Source organism: Cryptotermes secundus, unplaced genomic scaffold (genome assembly GCF_002891405.2).
Source record: "Cryptotermes secundus unplaced genomic scaffold, Csec_1.0 scaffold1191, whole genome shotgun sequence".
Lineage (NCBI taxonomy): Eukaryota > Metazoa > Arthropoda > Insecta > Blattodea > Kalotermitidae > Cryptotermes > Cryptotermes secundus.
The window spans coordinates 2,902-10,771 of NW_019719382.1; positions in this window are offsets into that span (position 1 = coordinate 2,902).

A 7,870-nucleotide genomic window follows, 5' to 3' on the forward strand; every position below is an offset into this window, starting at 1 on the left:
GAAAGTGTCTTTCACATCTGCGCCACCGAGCTTAGCTGAAATAAATGCAGAAACACCCCCAACTCCACACCGCACACCTTACTCCATTAAGCCTTTAAAGACTGATTTGTTTCCAAATAATATATAATAATTCAGTTCGTACGTCACAAGAAACACATTACGACTCCGCTACAAATACAAACCTGTTAATGTTGTTTGGGGAAAGTCGCTGTTTGCTGTGAGAATCATGCGGTAACACATAAATACACTGTGTGTGCAGAATGCAGAGTTTCTAACGTTGAGGCATATGGTACACATAGTAACCACTGCGTTTTAATGGATTTGAGCCCTCACTGAAGCACTCATTCGCCCACTCACACGATAATTGCACTCGAAACAGCCCCCCTGTTCCACCCGTCCCGTCTGTCATTGACCCCTCACACATGTTCACTTGTTTACTTTTGTCTCGCCCGCCAACTCAATTACGCTCTCTCTCTCTCTCCAGCCATTCATTCTCTTACACAAATTTCATCGAAAGTCCATCGGGACACCAGCTGTTCTAAACCTGTATGTGGTCTTTCCAAGTCCCTCCAGGCAAATGCCGAAGTGATATACGTTCAGGTCATGATCGGTTCTTTCCTGTTCTTTCCCAATTCATCGTCCACGAAATCATCTTACGTTTCGATGCTAGAAAGTCTAAATACTGAAAGCGATACAAAATGGCCCACAAAATAGAACCATAATTCTCGTAGACGGATTGTGCCAGGTCGGTCGCCTTAAGGAATTCTGTACAGAAAGTTTTCGGCGTAGCTCAGTTGATATAGCGACGGACCACGGGATCAACGGTCGAGGACCAGGGTTTCATATCTTACAGGAACAATATATTATTTTTAATCTTCACAGCGCCCAGACCGGCCCTGGGGCCCACTCAGCCTCCTATCCAATGGGTACCAGTGTTTCTTTCCCCGCGCGTAAAGCGGCCGGGGCATGAAGCTGACCACTCACCTGTATCAAGTACCGATTTATACGTTCACTGTGTCTTAACTGGTCCTGGTGTTGTGCTTAATTAATTAAACATAGAGACAAATTTACCTTCAGAGCACAGCTAATGGCACCCGGTTTCATATTGCGGTCTGTCAGTGTTATTATTGTTATATTATTCTTGGCATGGAGAACTCCCACATCACAAGCTTGCGTATTCTTATGTTGTAAGTCTTATTTTTAAGAAATTAAAATTATGGAGTTTGGGTGACTTCCAGCTTGCACAATGTCCGTACAAAGTTTCGTGAAAATCGGTCATTTCCGTTCAGAAGTTGAAGTGTTGGGGAATATATATACGCACAAGCACGCATATTATGGTGAGTTCGTAAACCTGTTATATTTCCTCAAAAAGTGAAAGTTTGGTGAGAGAGCACTCCATCATTTACTAGGTAAATCTTTGTGTGGGCAGATGTGGAATATACAACCGTCCACTCATTAAAACTTCTTGTGAAAGCTCTGATGTAATGACGCCCTATTGGTTTCCATGGCAACAGGTGGAGATTGGAATATGAATTGAGTCTCCAGGAGAATGTGAAGCGTTTTGATACAAAACTAATTTTGTATTTGTCTATTTAACGATGCCGCCAGAAACACGGACTACACAGGGCCGAATGATTGGATGACAGTCAATAATTGGATAGGGTTAAGAAGGCAGTAGTTCATCTTGTAATTTAAGGTGATGTATTGGAATTTATAGGAACTGAGGAAGCTAATGAAAAACCAAGATCATAATTGTTATGAGTTCCTTTTGAGACTCAAGTCATGAATCTCTCAAATACAGTTCTGAAACTTTACATGATGGAAACAAACACTATTTCGAGGAGGTGTATGTTGTGCATGGAGAGGAAACACTACGCAGATTTGACATTTTAAAGCCCAATGGTTGCTATATATATATATACATACATATCGCCTGCTTTAACACAATAAAACCCTGCATTCTGCCCACACAGTGTATTTATGTGTTCTGTATGGTTCTCACAATAAACAGCGACTGTTTCCCCAAACAGCATTAACTGGTTGGTCTCTGTAGCGGAGACGTAATGTGTTTCCTCTGAGGTACTTACTGAATTCTTATATATAAAGCCTCTGCATTCTGCCCACAGTGTATTTGTGTGTTCCGTATGGTTCTCACAATAAACAGCCACTGTTTTCCCAAACAGCATTAACCGGTTGGGCTCTGTAGCGGAAACGTAGTGTGTTTCCTGTGAGGTACGGGCTGAATTCTTACATATAAAGTCTCTGCCGGAGGGACTTCAGGCAGGAAGGTCGCATACCCAAGCCAGGCCTGTTCTCTAGGCCCAGCGCGGGAGCTCCAAGACATCGAACGGCGTACGGTTCTGAATAACCAGCCCCGTACGTTGCAGACAAGAGAAGCAAAGAAGAGGATTCCAGCTTACGCTTGTGTTCACGGCGGTACTGCCTCAGTTGAAACCTAACGGTGCCAACGTACACTGAGGATCCTTTGGTATCGTTACATTCCACCCTTAACCAGTGTTGCAACATCGGTGAATCAGCGCTAGCTTGTAGGAGTAAGTTCAGGTGGGCTTCGGCCCGCCTGCTTGTTGGAGGTCACTGCTATCATCGGATGATGCAACTGTCCCTGGTTCAGTTCCTTTTACCTTATACCCCGTTCCAAATATTACTCTCAGTATTATCACTTCCCTGGTACGCCCGGAGTTGGTGAGTAAACCGTAGCTGCCAGCATGGTGAAGTCTAAGGCCATTAGATTGGACCCTCAAGGCGTTAAGAGGGTTATGGACGTCGGAGGCCCCTCAGCCCTAAATACAAACGTAAAGAAACCCAGGAAAGTATATAGAAGTAAATCCGAAAAAATAAACTATTAGAAAAATCAACTATATTAACAATAAAGCCTAAACACGCGCTCCGGTCCCCAGTGAGTGTGGAGTCCGATAGCCCTTCATCTGAGTATTCACATTCAGAAATGGCATCGATATGGCCGGAAAATAAAACCCCTCCAATTAACGAAAATCTTAAACAGTCCGAACCAAGCTGACCCAAGTCAGCCTCGCCCGTGATATGCCCTTCTGGCAATCACAGCCTTACAGTGGCTGCAGATGTACACTGCTCTCAAGGTGCACAGAAAACTGCAAGAGCCTCTTCTGAACCACCTAACCCAGATGAGATAGTGGATGATAATAACTTCACTCTCATTACCCCCAGAAAGAGACAAAGCAGAGCAAAAGTAAATCCACCCATAACAGAAACCGCCATTAATACAGCTTTGCCATCCTCTCCCTCTCCTGACAGTTATGTTTCTGGCAGCTCAGAGAACAAGAGCAACAAATTCCTAACCGCACCCAGAGAGAAAATTCCGCCGGTCGTCATCCACCTCCACTTCAAAGGTGACATGACCAGACTTAACAAAGATTTTCACTCAAAATTCCAGCCTATAGTCTTCACAACGTATAGAATGAAAGCTGGCATAGCATGTCAGACTTCAACCTACCAAGATTACCTCAACTTACAAAGCTTTTTAAAAGAAAAAAATTCCATTTAACCTGATTAAACACAACGATTCCAAGCCGTACAGGGTGGTTATCAAAGGCATTCCTCCTACCACCCCTCCTAAAGCCATTCAGGATGAACTACTTGCCCTTGGACTGGCAGTTCAAAACGTCATCCCAATGACCACATGGAGAGACAAAACCCCTCTGCCCATGCACATAATTGAGCTAGATAACGTTCCACAGAGCCAGAAAATTTCGCAGATGTCCCACCTGTGTTACATCAGAATCACTGTGGAGCCTTATAAGGGACGCGCCGTGCCGCCTCAGTGCGCACGGTGTCAGCAATTCTTTCACGTGGCGGCAAACTGTCAGGACCCTCCGGCTTGTGCCCACTGTGCGGAGGAACATTGCTCGAGCAATGTGAAAAATGTTTTGAACCGAACTTTGCGCCCACGTGCGCTCTGCAAAATCGGAGATCACGGCTCCAAATACAGAGGTTGCCCATATTTTCGGAACCTCATGGAAAAGGAGATGAGAAGTAAACCTCAGCCTGAAAAGTTGAATAATCACCAGCCTTCTAATGTGGGCAGAGCGCGAAACTCATTTCAATCTATCCACCCCAAAATCCTCCCTCTAAAACCCTCCACGACTGTCCGCCTATGAGTCCCGGAAACGCTTGGAGTAGGCCTCTGAACTTTTCCACTTCACAATTGCCACAACCTCCCCCTCCTCCACGTTTAAATCAACCGCGTAACCTTCCGTCCAATTACAGCTTTGTACCTCACACGGAAATTCCACAGTTTTATTACAGACAAGATCCGCGGCTTTCCCATAAAGTAAACTGCACTTGCAACGTGCACCCCAACCCTTCAGTAAACTATAACCTTCAGCCAGCTGCAACAGAACATGTTAACTCTGAAACTGGCATTCCTTCGCCAGCACAGAACATACCTGCTTCACCCCCTCTCTTCCGAGGCAGGGGTTGAGCCTAACTCAGATTCTTCGGTCGCCCCTAATTCTCGGCACTCTGCCCCCAAGTTGACCAGAACAAGGGACAAACTAATACCCAGCAACAAGGCTCAATACACCCGCGGGAGGAACACAGTTACAATTCTTCTGATCAAAATTTTTTGCAATCGGCCGATAACATGCACCAGCACGGCCATCAGCCTCCCAGTCAGAGACTAGGTAAATCATACACCGAACATCAAACTAGGGAAATTGTCAATTGTGTTCGGGCTTTCAACCCAAACTTTTCCTTTCAGTGACTTCTGCAAACAATGTCAGTCATGCTCCTGCAATTTATGCAGCACCCATATGAAGTGCCCTCCCGGTCATATTCAGTAACTTCCTAGTCAACCTCCTGGGTCTTCCACATAATGGGTAAGTCCTCACACACCGACATCTTATTCTGGAATTGTAGGGTAATTAAATCGAAAAAATACGAGTTTACAAAATACCTGGAAGCCAATAACATACCGATAGCACTAATAAGTGAAACCCACTTACAGCCATCAACGAAATTTAAATATCCGAACTGCATAACGTACAGGTCTGACAGGCTAAATCAGTGGGTAGGCGGAATAGCCATTCTAATACGTCATGAATTTAAGCACTCCGAAATTCTCCTTCCTCGCTTGCAACATATGGAAGCTACAACTATTCAACTCAACATTAATAAGGAATCCATAGTATTAATTTCGGTCTACAGTCCGCCAGGAAAAAATAATAGAACGTGACTTAGACCTCCTCATTGGAACCGGGTACAAGGTAATACTTGCAGGCGATTTCAACGCCAAATACGTAACATGGCGCGCTAGGCAGAATAATGCGGCTGGACAATCCCTTTTAAATCATTATTACAAAAATAATTACATAATTTCCGCTCCGTCACAGCCTACGCATTTTCCAGACAGAAACCCTGCAGGGGCGGAAATACTTGACTTTGTCATCCTCAGTAACGTGCTGTCAAGTCACTCCGTACGCACCCTAGGTAGCCTCTCCACATCCGATCACAACCCCGTCTTATTGACCATACGTGGGCCGTTAGAACCTGACGAAATTAAACCAAATTTTATCTACCGGGAAGCGAACTGGGAACTTTTTCAAAATTACTTAGTAAACAATCTGAATACTCAGTGCCTAGAGGGGAACTGCTCAAAGAGCGAGATTGGTGTAGCGGTTAAGCACCTCACAGACATCCTCAACAGAGCCACTCTCTATGCTGTACCGTTAAAAGGGAAAACTTTAAAATCAGTGCAGATTGCAGCCTCCACTCCTGTGCTCATTCTAAAGAGAAACCGGCTTCGGACACAATGGCAAAGAACCCGTGATATTACCCTTCGCCCTCTCATTAATTCTTTAAAAGAGCAAATATATTCGGCAATAAAAGAACAATTATCGAACACCTGGCAGAAAACTCTACAAGGGCTGGACACCAATAACATGAGAGACACCTGGAGGATAACTAAAAGTTTAACAAACACAAATTTTAACATCCCACTCCTTACCATTAATGGGAAAACTGTGACCGAAACCCAGGTGTTCTGCCGTTGCCTGCCTGGTGGGCTGTTCTGCCTTTCGTTTGGGCTAGGATCCTCGGGATCGGTCGAGGGAAGGTTGAGTTTGTGAGGGTGAATTATAACTCTCTGTACAACCTATCCTATTTACACTTGTCTATTTACAATATTAACAAGGCCGACTTTCTGCCGGGACTACATCATCTCTATACGTCGTCAGGCTATCGTTTCATCATAATCTTCCCTCCTGGGGTGTAAGACTGTGGGTCCGTCTCTCTCTTTCTCCTATTTCGACTCATGAGAATATGCAAGTGTGAACCCTTTTTCACTCTCCATTCCCTACTACTCATCACCTAATTCTACACTATCTTATAATTTTTCACCCTTAAAATATGCCCCTTCTAAACTTTAACATACTAAGAGCCTAAGTATGTTTCTCACAACTTCAACTGTCACAACTATGAACAACAAATATGCGTCCTCCGCATATTACTAGTAACTCATAACACATACGCTATAACGACGGCCATATTGCCGGACTAGCATCCTAGGTAATTACATGTTACATTATTTCTATTATTCTACCCTAAGGGCTCGCCGGGCACACTGGACATTGCTTTTCCACATTTTAACAAACAACCATTTACCTACAACAATAAAGTTTAACAGCATGGCTAGTATGAGCAAACATGACTTACTTGAGATAAAGACGCAGGCTAGACACCACCACTTGTAAGACCCATGTCGAATAGAGCCTCCGGCTGACAACTCGTTATTACGTTTAGATCGGTTCCCCATTGAGTTTTCTTTCCATTTTATACACTAATTTTGCTGGCACTGCATTTGGCGAAAGAGGGAGGTTAACTACCCCCTTTGTTCTAAATCTCGGGGTGGAGGGTTTTCATTGGCCATTCCCTGTGGGGATGGGCGGGTCGTAGTGCCTCCTTGCTGCGTATTTGATAATATTATTATACTCCAGTGGCCCAGTTAGCGGAGCTTCCTACTTATGCGATTACGCATAAATGCTGATCATCAACATTCTTAACCTAGATCCCTAGTCCATGTATTGTCATCTTTGCTCGATTGCTGTAAAACGCTTTTCGCAAGTCTAGAAACATTTAGGCAATGTCTTTTGATTTTCAGTCTCGAAATTGCGGCACAACACCAGAAAAAAGTAAACGCATTTGCCGATATCTTGGAACAAATTTTCACTACCAATTTGGATGCTGAGCGTACTTTTACAGTTAGCACTGAACAGGTGGTGAATGACTTCCTTACGCAGCCACTGATAGACCGGATGAGGGCTACAAATCAATCAGAAATTGCTTGGATTGTCCGCCACCTCAAATCACCAAAGCAGCAGGGCCTGACGTGATACAGAATATAATACTTCAGCATCTGCCGCGGTTTGTTTTCAAATTTATTGCGAAACTGTTTAATAGATCACTTGTCCTAAATTATTTCCCTACACAATGGAAAGAGGCAAAAGTTATTATGCTTCCGAAACCAGGCAAAGACCACATGTCCCCACTAAATTATAGACCAATAAGCCTTCTAAATTCTTTAGGTAAACTTTTTGAGAAAATCATTCTAAAAAGACTAAACTTCGGACTTAGGAAGCTGCAAGATATCAGAAATGACCAATACGGTTTTAAAATAGGTCACTCCACAACACATGCGTTGTTAAGGAATGTGGAACGCATTACGCACGGTTTGAACAATAACAAAGCCACAGTAACGTTATTCCTGGATATTGAACGAGCATTCGACAAGGTCTGGAACACCGGGTTGATTGCTAAACTCATTTCGGCCAAAATTCTACCTCCATTCCATTAACACAAACTTCACCGCAGAATAGTT